Source organism: Gavia stellata, chromosome 17, assembly GCF_030936135.1.
Source record: "Gavia stellata isolate bGavSte3 chromosome 17, bGavSte3.hap2, whole genome shotgun sequence".
In the NCBI taxonomy this organism is placed as follows: domain Eukaryota; kingdom Metazoa; phylum Chordata; class Aves; order Gaviiformes; family Gaviidae; genus Gavia; species Gavia stellata.
The window spans coordinates 14961465-14976316 of NC_082610.1; positions in this window are offsets into that span (position 1 = coordinate 14961465).

Here is a 14852-nt window from a genome sequence, read left to right on the forward strand (position 1 = left end):
AGTGTTTCTTGAAGGGCTACTGTGCATGTTATTACTGCTTTATATCACTTCAGTTCTGAGTGTGTCCAATGTATTGAATAATGAAATTAGGGCTTGTGAAGGATGGCTGAATCATAAAATGTCCCCTGGGGTGAGCTTACTTTTAATAGGGATCTTCTTGGGGCGGGGGATGGGGGGAGGAAAAGAAAAGAAAGACCTCCTTTTTTTTTTTAAATCATTTTCTGCGCTAGAGCCAAGATCATCCTTCCCCCCTTCCCCCCCTACCATTTACCAGTATTTTTCTTGTGTGATTGAAATGCCCTTAGTTTTGCTCAGGGGAAAAGCCTCATGCTGAGAAGTAAGGGATCCCAGTTGTACACTTAATCAAAGTGGCATGCTCCACACTTTGTTTCTGAGTAATTTCCGTAGCAAACTCATGTGATCTGCATGTTTCGCTTGCATGAATCAAGTCCAAAGTTTGAAACTGACTCAGTTGTTACTCCTGCTGACAGGCAAATGAAAAGTTTTTTTGGGGGGAGGCAGGGGATGGGGTTCAACTCAATTCAGGTTGCTGAAAGGAAATTAAAAGGATGATTTGAAAACCACAAATACTGGGATGAAAGATTACAGATACTGAACAATAACTATCCACAGTAAATTGTCGATTGGAGTGTCTGTATTAGGTGATGTTTGTAGTCTCTACATGTAGGATGATGGAAAACACAGATTACAGCAGTGAAAGTAGAACAACAATGGAGTCTGATTCTTTGTTTCCACTTTTCAAAGGCTTTTTTCCCCCCTTTTTTCCTCCTCCTTTTTTTTTTTTTTCTTTTTTTTTTTTTTGATAAGGCCCAGGAAATTGTTAGCGACATGCTGGTGGGAACCTATGGAAAAGAATACACACTGTATCAATGGTGCAGTTCTTATCCCAAGAGCTGTGCTGGTGGGTGTGGGAATAGCATGCTTTCAATGTGAGCTGTTGCAATGAGATAGCATTGAGAAACCAGGGCAGAGAACAGCACAGATTTAGTCTAGGGAACTAAGGGCTTTATCCAGCAGTAATGTGTGTAAGGACAGACAATGTAACACTATATTTGGTTTAACAACAAAGAACTGTAAAAGGATTTGATAGTAAGGGATTGGCAGAAAAGCTGAATGTTTCTGCACAGTGCAGTAAGTATTTTTTTAAAAAGGTATTTACATGATATACTTACAACTTAAAAAGACAATATTTAAAGTTACCTATGATAGACATTATTTTAGAGTAGGGTTGTTTAACAACAGTGAAGGCTTACTAAGTAAGGGACTCAAGAGACAGCTAGTATTTTGTTGCAATATGGGAATAAGAAGCAAGAAGAGGCACATGTGGAAAAGCAGGACCAACAGGTCTTTTTTACAAAGGTCTGTTTCTATTACTGCCTTTGATTTCTGGATACATTTAGGGCCAACATCACTGGGAAATCACTGAAAAATAGTCATCTCTATCACAGAATCACAGAATCACTACGGTTGGAAAAGACCTGTAAGATCATCAAGTCCAACCTGGAGGAAAAAAAAAAAAAAAAAAAAAACACCACCCCACACCAAAAACCCACCACACAACAACAACAAGCCACAACCCACCCAACACCACACAGCACCATGTCCATCAAGCTACATCCCACAATGCCACATCCACACGCTCCTTGAATATCTCCAGGGAGGGTGACTCTACCACCTCCCTGGGCAGCCTATTCCAATGTTTCACTACTCTCTCAGTGAAGAACTTTTTCCTAATATCTAGCCTGAACCTCCCCTGGCGCAACTTGAGGCCATTTCCTCTAGTCCTGTCACTAGTCACTTAGGAGAAGAGACCAACACCCACCTCTCTGCAACCCCCTTTCAGGTAGTTGTAGAGAGCGATAAGGTCTCCCCTCAGCCTCCTCTTCTCCAGGCTGAACAACCCCAGCTCCCTCAGCCACTCCTCATAAGACTTGTGTTCCAGACCCCTCACCAGCTTCGTCGCCCTTCGTCTATCTCCCATTCTGTATATGCCTATTTTGTTTTGATATTTAAATGGCAGCAAGTTTTGGCTGCAACTTCAGCAACACACCGCATATCCATTGGAGCTACTTGGGCTTAAAATGAGCAAATGTCTTTATGAAGCCTATATGGTAACAGGGTAAATATTGCTACAGCATATGCATACTGGTTGTCCTTCAGAAGGAAAGAGCATTTCTGTTGTCTGTATAGCAGCTGTCATGACCAATATAACTTAAAATAAGCTTTGTAAATCCTCAGTATGCCACTTCTGGCATATTTGGCCAAAGGTGTGAGGGATCAAATGATCCTATGTGTCAATAGCAGTTCTGCTGTGCAAAAGATTACAGAGTAGGAAATTCAGTATGGGTCTGTCTTTTGCTCTCGTGTCTGGAGACGTGTCCCCCTTTCCTAGCACGGGAAAATATTCTGGCAAGACAGGTAAAAATCAGTTAGGAATGTGGCCAACTTTTCGTGTTTAATATTTGGTAGTTGCTGGACAGAACTTTTTGAAGATCTCAGCAAAGGCATCTCTGACTGAAAAAGATCATATAAATGGATGCTTAGGTTAGAAGTATGTAGATCTCTGTTGCACAGTTGGTGAAAATTTCTATTGAATTGAGAAAGTTGTGTAGCTAACCTCCTCTGCACTGTGTGGACCTATCTCTGAACATGAAATACCAAATTATGTTTTATGGTTTTGTGACCTGTGTGACTTCCATTAGGGAGTGAACAGAGCATCTAAATCCATTGCAGTACTCTTAAATGGAAAGCTGCCCTTAGGAATCCCTCCTGTTGTGTACAAAAGTACAATTATGTGGTTAACATTTTGAAATGTAAGTGAATGGCTGCCACTCTGTCTGTTCTTTTAGATTAATATTGTATAAAATGCTAGCCGCATTGTCAGTCTCCAGAACAGTGCACTTTGCACTTCTGATGTTCCAGAATAATATGGCATCTTTCTGACCCCAAAATAGCCTATAGACGTCTTCAACCAGCTTGCTAGATACTTGAACATTATATCATTTATCAGATAAGATACTTAAAAACAAGAAATAGAAAGTTTCTGAAGGTCCATTCCAAACTTAAAAGACAAAGATCAGAAAATTTTAAAAGGCAAATGTAACTAATAAAACTGGGTTTGCCTACATTTGCACAGCAAAATTGAAGTGAGAGTGTTAAGTATTTCACATTGTCTTGCATGCATTTTTAAGATGCACCTTACAGAGACATTCTGTTAATTCCCAGTGAACAGATAGACTACATGATGTATGTCTACAATTCCATAGCTTCTTGTTGGACATTCACTGCTTGTCTGCAGGCAGCAGAGAGGCTAAATAAAATTAATGAGGGAAAATGTTTTTTGGATTGGGGGAAGGGAGGGTTAGAGGCAAGATTAGGGTGAATAGAGAGTTCTTAACAACATATTTTCATTTATTTCACTGTAATATCTTTTTTTTAACTGCATACACTTCAAAGATAATGCAAAATTGGAATTACGAATATTGCTCCTTTGTAGTGAATGTATTGCAAGATTCTTAAATAATTAAATTATGCAAGGTCTTAAAATGGAGTGTAATTAGCCATTAATGAGCAAAATCTGTTGCTGTGCGGAGTTGATATACACCATGCAGACTGTCCTTAAGTTTTACAGAATTTGGTTTAATTTCTAAATGCATATGTGTGGTAAAAATCAACTGTTGTATATCTTGTAAGATAATCACTAAATTAGCTAGTAAGTTACATAACATATCAAATATTTAATTTTAGTATAATAAATTATAGATTCGTCAATAACTCAGTTTTCTGCTTCTGTCTAATGAGAAGCTTGGTTTAGAAGCATGGTAAGGAAAGGTTTGATACCAACAGGGATTAATAAATTTAAAAATTATAGGCCTGGCACATGAAGATGACAGTTTTTCACTCATAAATTCACAGTTCAAATTCATACTACACAAGATCTGCATGAAAGACATTGTCATCTAATGGCCATTGGATATATAAACAAATATGTTACACTGCATCTTGTTCTTAGTGGGATAATTCTGAATATCAGAGGCTATTTTCTTAATTAGTACTAGCAACTGAAAGCATACCTTTTAAAGTGTACAAGCATGAAGGGTAAGGAATGAATGGAACATGATGCCCTGGGAGGAGGTCAAGGCAGATGCACAGTCGAGACACTACAAAGAAATTTACATTTCTGCACTTGGACTAAATTCCCTAGTAATGAACTAAGCAGATGTCTCGTTAGAATCAGTGAACAACTCCGACCCCTAAAAACATTTAGGGTTATGTATCTTGCAGGATTAAGCCAACCAGTTATGTAAGCTTCTTTCGATTGTTTGTTAAAAACAGTCATTAATAAGCAGCAGCAAAATAGGAATAGAATCATAGACTATTTCATTAGGAAAACATGCATTTTCCTAATGTTGGCACTTCTGCGAAAATACAGTTCATCTTAGTTAAGTAAATACCGTATGTTTAAAACTGTGGTTAACCTGAATAAATTGTAGGAGTTTGCTCCACTAGCTAGTCATTAAAAGCTCTATGGTACACAGCACTGCCTTCAGTGATCTAATCAAGGATATTGCAACGATGAAGAGCTTTTTAGACTGGTGTCCTATGTTTTGTTACTTTTTACCTCATTTTCTTTATTGTCAGTGGGTCAAATTGTTTTCCTAGTGAAGTGCTGAACCTTTGCTTTGGTCAGTCATACATACTAGTTACAGAATTGAAATGCTGATATTAAGACAACGTCATTTAATCTTTGCAAGAACTCTCCTGACCCTTTAGTGAAATACACAGTATGTACTACGAAAGTACAAACACTTCACAATCAGATGACTGTGTTTGATGTAATCATATGCTCTCTTTATAGTGCCTTAGGTCGCAACTAAATCCCAGCGACGCTGGGCAGAGAATGGTGCTAGTGTTTCAGCAATTGCCACTTATTCTTCTTACTTTATACTGAAATTGGTGTAGCATTAGGAGCTAGTGCACAGCAAATGTTCCTCATCCGAGGTAAAGGAGAAAAAAAAGTGTGATCTTTTTCCCTTTGTTCCTCTTTCCTGAAATACAGGAAATTCAATTTACACATAAGATTTTTTTTTTTTATTTGGTTGGTTGGTTGGTTGGTGGGTTTTGGTTTTTTTTTCTTTTTTAAACTGTGAGGGTGGTCAAACACTTGCACAGGTTGCCCGGAGAGGTTGTGGAGTCTCTGTCCTTGGAGATGTTCCAAACCTGATTGGACATGGCCCTGCTACAGTTGACTCTGCTCTAAGCAGAATGGTATAGAGGTGCCTTCCAACCTCTCCTGTTCTCGGATTCTCCAGTTTGAATGAACATCTGTGAAATTAGTGGAGATAGAAGTGATTAGGAAGAATTTAATTTTATTTTGTTAAAGGCACCAGTCCACCTAAGAGATTGAACATTTCAAAATGCAAATGTAAGTTCAGCTTTATCAGTGAAGAAGAGAGAGTAATACTCAGCATTTCATCATTCCGAAGTATCCTCAGTGGTGCATGCTCACCAGGTGTGCTGTGACTGGTTCACTCACTTCAACACAAGTAGCCAAATGAGGAAAAATTTTAAAAGACCATGAAAGAGAAAAACAGAGAAACTTCTACAGCAGAAGAAATTAAAATTTCCAAGATAAGTTTTAGACCAGACAGTGAAGAGATTATTTGATATGCACAAATTGTGTACAGAATTACGTGACTGGTTCAGGAAAGTTCAAGAATTTGCATAAATAGGAGGTAAGCAATGGAATGAAAGACTAAAAAAAATATAGGTTCATGAAGGGATTGTTGTTTCAATCAATGAATAATTCGCTTCAGAAAAGAGAGGCTCAGGATGCTAAGATAGGTTTTGTGTTCTATTTTTTCTGTAGTATTATTTAAATTACTAATAATAAGCACAAAGATAATGTGTGAAAGACAAAGCGAGGTCTGATTTGTGAGTACAGAATAGTTCTCAGTGTGTATTATGCTTCCTAACTTCCATAATCTTCATGCAGGAACATTCCTGCTGTAAGAGAGGGTGATACAGTCTCCCTGCACTAGAGGACCGTTTGTATTTGATTAGGATGTGCTACCAAGTCCATCCTTGCCCTAAGAATTTGGGATTTCATGTGAGGGATGAAAAGATATTGTGGCCCTATATTTGCTGGATAAATTTCTCCTTTGTACAGTGGAGGTAAAACTGCTGTGCTGCTAGTTTTGCTTGTATTGTATTGTTGCTTCAAATATAGTCAAAGTCATACAGAATAACAAATGGAATGATTTTCAATATGTTATTGAAAATAATTATTGTTAATTAATCAATTAATAGTTTTAAAGCTTTTCCAGAGGCTCCAATGGAAGTCACTGTAAAAATGCAAAGTGTTATCATTCAAGTATTTAGTAATGACTGTAACTTAAGTAAAAAATCTTCAAACTCTTAGAAACTGGTAAATTAGCTATTTTCTTGGCAATGTTTGCAAAACACACACACTGTAAAATGACTTGGTTTTAAATTTATGTTAAACTGGTAGCAAAAATACATATGGTTACTTTCACTGCTGAAGATGTGCTGCTGTGTGTTGATCATCCTTTAGTGCATTTTGAATGATAGTTAGTCTGTGGGGACCAGTGAAGACCTCCAATTAATTATTACTGGAGAACATGAAATCATAAACAAAATTCCTTGTAATAAATTTTTAAAATGAGATTGCATGTTTTATTTACGGTACTGGTCCATTTTGGGGCTTTAAATCTATGAACGAAAACAAACATGCTTTTTATCAAACTGAAATAAAAAATATCAATAGTATTTCTTTCTTATCAAAGTAGGACACAATATATGAACTGGACTTCTAAATAACTGCAGGGAGAAAAGCAAGGGAAGAAGAAGAAAAGATTTACTTTTCTCTGATTCATAGAAAGTGAGTGAGAATGTATATAAACAATATGGAAAACAGCGAATGTCTCCAAGTATAGTGATATTTACTAAACATTAAGGTAGCTGATATGATGGAATTATTTCATAGGAAGTGTTTATTAAAGACAGAGCTATTAACTAAGAACTCTCGTAATTATCACATATATTTAAAGCAGAAATTGGTTTTGTTTTAGACAGAGGAGCAGCAATGCTGAGGATATACAGTAGTTTCAAATAAATTTGGAGTCAAAATCCTGCTACAAACATACAACTGAAGGGAACATAGCTGAAACTACAAAACAAAGAAGGAAATATGGTCAAACAATAAAATAAGAGCCGATAATCATCGAAATCTTTCACTAGAGTCTTGTATCTCTTTTTTTTTATTCTCACTCTCACTTGCCTTTTAGATCACGGATTCAATCCATCTGTTTGGAAAATGCAAAGTACACAATAGATATGCTGCAGTTTAATGGACAAATATTATTAGATGAGATTAAGGGCTTCTTTCAGTGAAATGTGTGGAAATTCTGTAGTCTTTTTTTCTCACCATTGAAAATCTCTTTCTGCCTTCCTACTACAAACAGTATGTCGTCTTTCCCATGTTCCGTCAAGACAATTTACTTCTCTCTTCACCCAATCAACCTGGTTCACCTTCTTCTCAACTCTGACTCTAACCAATTAACCTATACCTTCATAGGACGTGGATATCTCAAAATGGTTTCTGGCTCTGGGATTTCTGTGATGACACAATGATATCAAAATGTGTTTTAAGCAAAAGACTTTATCAGAGTGATAAGTGTCTACTGGAGCCTGCAGACATTTTGGAGAGCTTAATCCAAATGTATCTACAGGTTTTGAAACCTGGAAACTGCTGGTCCAAGTGGACCCAGTAATTCTTCATCAAAGGATTATTTGGGCTCTTTTCCTAAAGCCATCAAATTTTGTGCTAGCCAGATAGATGGCTATGTCCATGACCTATATAGCTGCCTCTCTCTTTATTCATATGCAATTATAAAGTTTTAGCGTAGTGCCAGGGCGTTGCTGTGTCTCAGTTGAGTTTTCCCAAATTCTTAAGTTCCTTTAATCTCCCTGTGATACAGTTCTGTCTAATTTAGACAATCCTTTCTTCCTCAGTAGAAGACATCATCAAATCACTTCCCAATTTCCCATAACTTTCTTCTAGGTGCCACCTTATTCTCATGGAGCCGTGACTACCTGTTACGTATTTTAGTCTCTTAGTTCCTTTGTACAAACCAGTAGGAGAGTACAGTGCAGAAATTAAATTTTCTTGGCTCTCCCTGATGATGGGATAAGCATTGCTGGAACCTCTCCTATGAAATCGTTACTCATCACTCCAAATCTCTTCCTTCTCTTCTGGCTCATGATTTTACTTTTTCTTCCAGGAATGAGAGTAGTGGGCTACATGCAGCCTTATTACTGTGGGGCTGCACCATGTTTGACAGTGGTCAATTCAGTTGTTCTTTTTCATATTTGTTAAAGACACATGCATGTTTCTAGTCTTAGGTGCTGTTCAGATCACAGCACCACTGGAACTTCAACACGTGTCACTGTCATTTTTCACAAAGTGCTAAGAAAGTGCTTGAGAAAATGCAACAAAAGTACTGATTCAGAATCTGAAGAGGGTCTGCCAACAAGCCAAGCTTTTCAACATTCAGACCTTTAATACACAGAAATTCAAATGTCAGTTTAGGAAAAAAGCCAGTCACAATGCTCTTTTCAGGCCTGAAAAGTAGGGCCTTTGATGTACTCACTCTCAGTTTACTCTGTTTTTGTTAACAAAGGGATTTGTAGCATAGAATTGCTACTGCGGGAGTAAAAAGATAGATACACAGACGAATAAAAAAGTCCTTTCAATGTGGAAAGAGGGATAGAACATATTATTAACTCCTAATACATCCAGGAACAACATAACCTGAGGAAAAATAGATTATACTAATCTATCAAGAAAAGCAAAACATAGTCACTTGCAGCTTTCCATGCAGAACAATGCAGCACAGAGTTATCAGTCACTATTTAAGCATAGGGTTACTGGTCACCATTTGCATGATAGTCTATGGAAGGTTTTCCAAGATCTTGGGCAGCACAAGGTTCTTCCCAAAAGAAATTCCATGTTGAATTGATGCTAGGATTCCACAAGTAGTATAGAATAGTGGAAAGGACCCCATTTAAGAGGAAGTGGTAATGAGCTCAAGCCTGAACATCATAATTAGGGTCATCTTACATAACTGTAGTTGTCTAAAGGTTACTTGTCTTACATAAACTATTCTTTTGGGCTCCTTTTACAGCTGAGGGAGGGGAAATAGGCACCTACAGACAGGAAATACTTTCAACTGTATTAGGCATTTACTTTAGGGATAAATCATCCACAGGGTGAATCTAAACAACTGAATTAGAAAACTAATATTTTGATGTCTAAAGATATTTAAGGTGGTTATGGAAGGTGTGTACTCAAATATTTATTTGAAAGTGACAGAAGATAGGTTTTGGACACTGTATCCTTGAAGATTTTCAAAAACTGGCTGGATGAGTCCTGAGAAATCTGATTTAGCTTTGAACTTAACCCTCCCTTAAGCAGGTGATTAGACTAGATGGCCTCCATAGGGCCTTCCTAACCTAAATAATTTTACAGTTCAATGAATTCCACCCCAGTGCTTAATTTCCATTCTTCCTTTGATAATTATAATATGTAAGAGTTAAGTAATAATACCTGCAGGCTGTCTTCTGTGCTATTGCTTTGAAAAGTTTAGCGTTACCCTATTCACAGTGAATAATTGTTTTTGTTATTCTCTTGTATCTTATCCATGGGTGCAGAATTTTAAGAAAGATGTCTGTGGAAAATAACTGAGATAGGGCCAGAAGGGTTTATTACGGTAAACTTCACTTGCTGAATAATCTACTCACTTTATATTCTAACAGTGTTTCAACCAAATCTAGAAATTGTAAGCCTAATAGAAAATTCTCCACAGATCTATTAAGTAATACCATTCTTGTGGGATAAAAGCATTTTTGTTAAAAATAGTGTTTCTACTTTTTTTTATCTTGTTTTTGCAATGCATACCATCTCTTTTCTTTCGCCTTCCACTATTTTGAAATAATTCCCCTCATATGTTGCTTGTGCTTTATCCAGTTTGTTGTGTATTTTTTTCTTTTCCCCTTAGTTGGTGTTTCTGTGATACCCACCTACAACAGCTTCTGAACTTTTCTCAACATTCACTTGGTGGGTAGCCTTTTTTGCTGTCAGGATACTATCATCCAAGGTCCACTACTGTAGTTTCACTTTGATGTTCCTCCCTTTGCCCAGACTTCTCCCATCCTTAAGGTATATCCTTTCTCATTTTGAAGACAACATGGCAATAACTCAGCTGCTCTTCCTTCTTAATCTCGTTTTCTTCTTTCTTTCTGATCTCTGCTACTCAAAGTCTAAAGAAATTATGTCTCTGTTCTCACAAGCTCCCAACAGAGCAAAACTGGCTGATATATCATGTTTTAAGTGTTTATTGTTTTTAATGACTAATAAAGCTCGTAAGCGTGCTACTGATGCACTGGTGGTACTAAACATCATATGAGACTTGTCAGGACTGAAGCTTTCAGGTCAGCATTTTCTGATTTAGTAGTTGAAGATGAACTTTGTGGATATAGCCGCAGCACCAATAAAGCCCTACATGAACAAACATATGTGCGTAAGTAAGAATTATAATAGACACATCTGAGTTTTAATAAAGTGGTTAGGTCAGGCTGAGGAGTTGTACTACAGTGTTAGCATCTGAAGAGGACTAATACATGGAGATGGGTGCATAGCATGTGCAAGAAACCACAACATAAGTGGTAGCCATGTGATGGACTGGCCTCCCAGGTAGTCACTCCCTCAGACCCTTTCAATGTCACAGAAAAGAGGGTAGCCGAAACCACTAATTTTTCTTATCATTTTCATGGAGGCAAGTAGCTATTTCTCACACGCTTATTAAAGCTGTGTATTACAGAACTATGTTTTCTCCTCTGGCACCCCTCAAATAGTCCATTCAAGCCTAACCCTCTAGAGTTTTGCTAGTGAGAGTGAAGATGCTGACAAGTCCAAAGTTCAGGAGTTTTGAAAAAAGTCAGTGTAAGAAATTAACTTTCTCTTTATAAGTTAAGTTTCTGATATGTTTCCAAAATTTATATTCAAAATAATTAATACTAAAAAGCTTTCATAACTATTTTAAAATTAATGTTTTCATTTATGGTTTTGGATGGTGGGAGAAATAATAAGATGGAAAAAAATATTCCTTTGTGGTAAACATTTGTTTTATAAAAGTAAACAAATAAAATATTCCTGAAGTACTTAGCCATCAGTATTTGAAGGCCTGTGGCAGCATCTGAAAGACAAAAAAAGAAATAATTGATTAGTGGATTTTGTTTGATCTGCTCAGGGATCAAAGGGACAAATACTGTCTACAGGGATGAAAGGGTGGAGAACTGCTCTCCACACTGCCTCAGTTATCTGGTTATTCATACGCTCTTACTGTGTGTTACAGCTGCCTGTACCTGACCCTCTGTCATGCTTGAGGGGAAAAAAAAAAAGTAGGTATACTGTGCTGCAATTCTGAAAGTTTCCTCATTAATCAGACATGAAAAATGTGATTTAAAGCTGTAAGGTAGAATACTGAACCCGGTTTTTGGTTTGTAAGCAGTGTTAACTTTAATTGTCCATGACATAATTGTGGCTCTAATTTTTTTTGAAAAATAATGCATGTGTTTAATTTCAAGCACAGGAATGTACTGAGGACCAAAACCACCTAAATGTCTGTTAGTCTGATATGTTAGTCATACATCTAAATCCTAAATGACAAACATTGCATGTGTTCTGCTTCAATTCTGTTTATTCCTGAATTCTGGGCTAAAAAAAAAAAAGACTACTAAATTTTGAAACATTGCAATATTATAAAGTTATAAAGTACTGAAACTGAGTGAGGAATAATTGTAACAATATCATCCCTTTCCCACAAATGGAACGTCTAGGATTTGGTTTTGGGATATCCTAATACACCATAGCGAACTACATACCCATTTTATATACTGTATGATGATACAACATTTATCTCTTCTGTTCTCTCTGTAGATATTACTGTTTTGTTTTGGTGTATTCTTGTAGAAGGCATATTCACTAACTGATGTATTTTGGAATCTTTTTATTTTATTTTAAAACAACTGATCCCTCAGTTCTGAATTCCTAATTAAGTTCACAGTTATGTGAATGCACATACACTACATTAGTACGAATCTGTGTACCAAATGGTGCTTTTACTATAACTTAACTCTATTTCTATTTAATTTAGAAGTTACTGGGTTACTTTTTTCACTTGGAATACAAAAAATGTGTAATTTAACTCAGTGCCTAAATATGGCAGACATTTCTTTAGCCACTCCTCCAGAAGATAAAAATGTCTCTGAGGGCTATGTGAGGACTGACTGACTGGGCTCTGGAGGCCAACAGTGATCATACATTTTTTTTGTCTGGATGAGAATAAAATAACATCTGTATCTGGGTCCTTGCCATCTTCATCTGTTTTGTCCTCACACCCTTAATATACGTGGGATCCATGGTCTAACCGTGGCCAGTATGTGGCCGTGGTCACTGCCAAAAGGAATTTCATGTAATTCCTAACAGGGCCTAGGAGATACTTCAAGAGAAACACGTTTACTTAAACAAATGTTTCAGAAGATTAAGAGCACTTCCTGAATGGGCTAGGGCAGACAAGGACGTTCTTGCCATTGTTCAATGACATCTCTCTATTAGAAATGAAATTCCGTCCAGTGAAATACATCTTCTTTTTCTGGATGGGGCCTAATTTACTATAAAGAGAAAAAGAGTTGAAGTATTTTTCTTTAGGAGACAATCCCTTCTCCTGTTCGGAAGTTTTATTTTGAATTTTGCTGGGTTTGCCTCCTCTCAACCTCTGAAAAGTTGAGTAACAGGCTTTAAATTTGGTCTGTGAAGACTTGAGTTGATGGAGAAAACATCTGTAAGTTTTGAAGCAAGTCACAAGGGGTTAACGTGAGTTATGAAAAAGATAAACCATCCAACTCCAGTAAAATCTTCTAGGAAGGATTTGAAAAAAGTTGTAGGTAAAATATGATTTGTTAGGTTTAGGTAGCTGATACCTAGTTTTCCAAACCAAAATGTTTTTAACCTAATATTCAGATAAAATTCAAATATTAGTAATGATAGAAAAGTATTCCTATTGTAGTCAGAAGCAGTATGTAACATTTGAGTATAAGCTGCATTTTGAATGTTGTTTATTTTTATGTTTTATTGTAATACTGACTTTTATTATGCAAACTCATGAAACCTGCAAAGCAATAAGGCACAGTCTTTGCCATTCTATAACTAAGGACAAAAATAGAACACGACATCTAAAGTGGAAGTTCATTACTCATAACTGAGCTCTAAACTGTTTGTCATTGGTCAGAAAAAAATGTAGCTGCTCTGCACTCTTGACCCTTCAGCAATAGCTTACTGCGTAAGTTGTTTATTCACTGAAAATATTTATGCAAGGGATAGGCATAGAATAGAGGCTGAACAGAAACTTTGTGATGGAATAAGGGTGAATCTCATTCTTTCTCTGAAGTATTTGTGAAGTCAGAAAAATTCAGATTTCATCCTTTCAACCAATCTGCACCTCTCCTTTGCCACCTTCCCCTCTAGTCTTTTTAAGCATGCAAACACCACATATCACATTGGGTATTCTTAGCAAGGTCTTCATCCTTTGTTGAATAGGTATGGATAGCCCTAATGCTAAGCCTCTGCCAATACACAGGAGAACACTCTGTTTTATTTAAAATTCACATAGTTTCTACTGTTGCTTGTTAAGATCCGCCCATAAACTTTTGGCGTTTTTTTGCAATCTTCAAACAAACATCACAGTGAACTCCTTATTTCTGAGCCCTGTAGAAATCTCAGTAGGATGCATAGGAATTTGCCTTTAATTAGCACTTCTAATAGAAATGTCAGAAGGGGATGCAGCTACCTTAAAGCATAACAGAAAATTAACAGTTTGTTTAACTAACTGCCATATTTCTCAAAAACAGTCTCTTTTTTATGTTGAAAGACTGCATAAATCAGGCCACACCACTAGGAAAAGAAAGGAACTCCAATGATACTCTTAGATAGAGTCAATTTAAACAAAACTTTTTCTTTATTACTTTTTCTGGGTTTAGGTTGAAGCTGTAACTTTTGGGAAGAAGCAAGAGTGCTAGTTACTATATATTAAAAACAAAGTTCCAAATTACCTGCTTGCATTTTTAATAGTAACCCTTTTGAAGTGATATACCAGTAATGATCATACTAAAATGTGTATTTAAGTCAAATAATCTAGTACAGATTCAAAAATCAAATGAGCTTTTCTCACATGGTCATTTCAAATTAAGTGTGGTTATTTAAGTAAAGAAGGAAGTATTAAAAACTACAAGAAAAATGCTTTGTCTCTTATTTACATCTGTTCTTTGTGAGGCCAATTGAAATACTACCATTTTCCCATTGCAAATAGTGTATTACACTTTGAGAATTTCCATTTCGATAAAGGAGCTACTTGTCAAAGCACATAGTACTCAGTGTGAGGGCAGAAGACACATTCATCCTCTATGGCTACACTGGTTTATTTCCCAGGGGCTACAACAGCATAGTTCCCCTTCGTGGTTGCAGGGGATGGTCATGTCATGTAGATAGAAATCCACAAGTAGGATTAATCATGTCATCTAATTTTAGGATGCTACAACATAGATATTTACACCTGAACCACACATTCTTATGCACTCTATAGTCTGTGGAGAAAAATAAGTCCTTTCAGGGCATGATTAATTTCATCCAAAGGAACACTGAAAATAGGTGAGATGATCCACGCCCTAGAGAGGCCTATTTCTCTCCACTGACT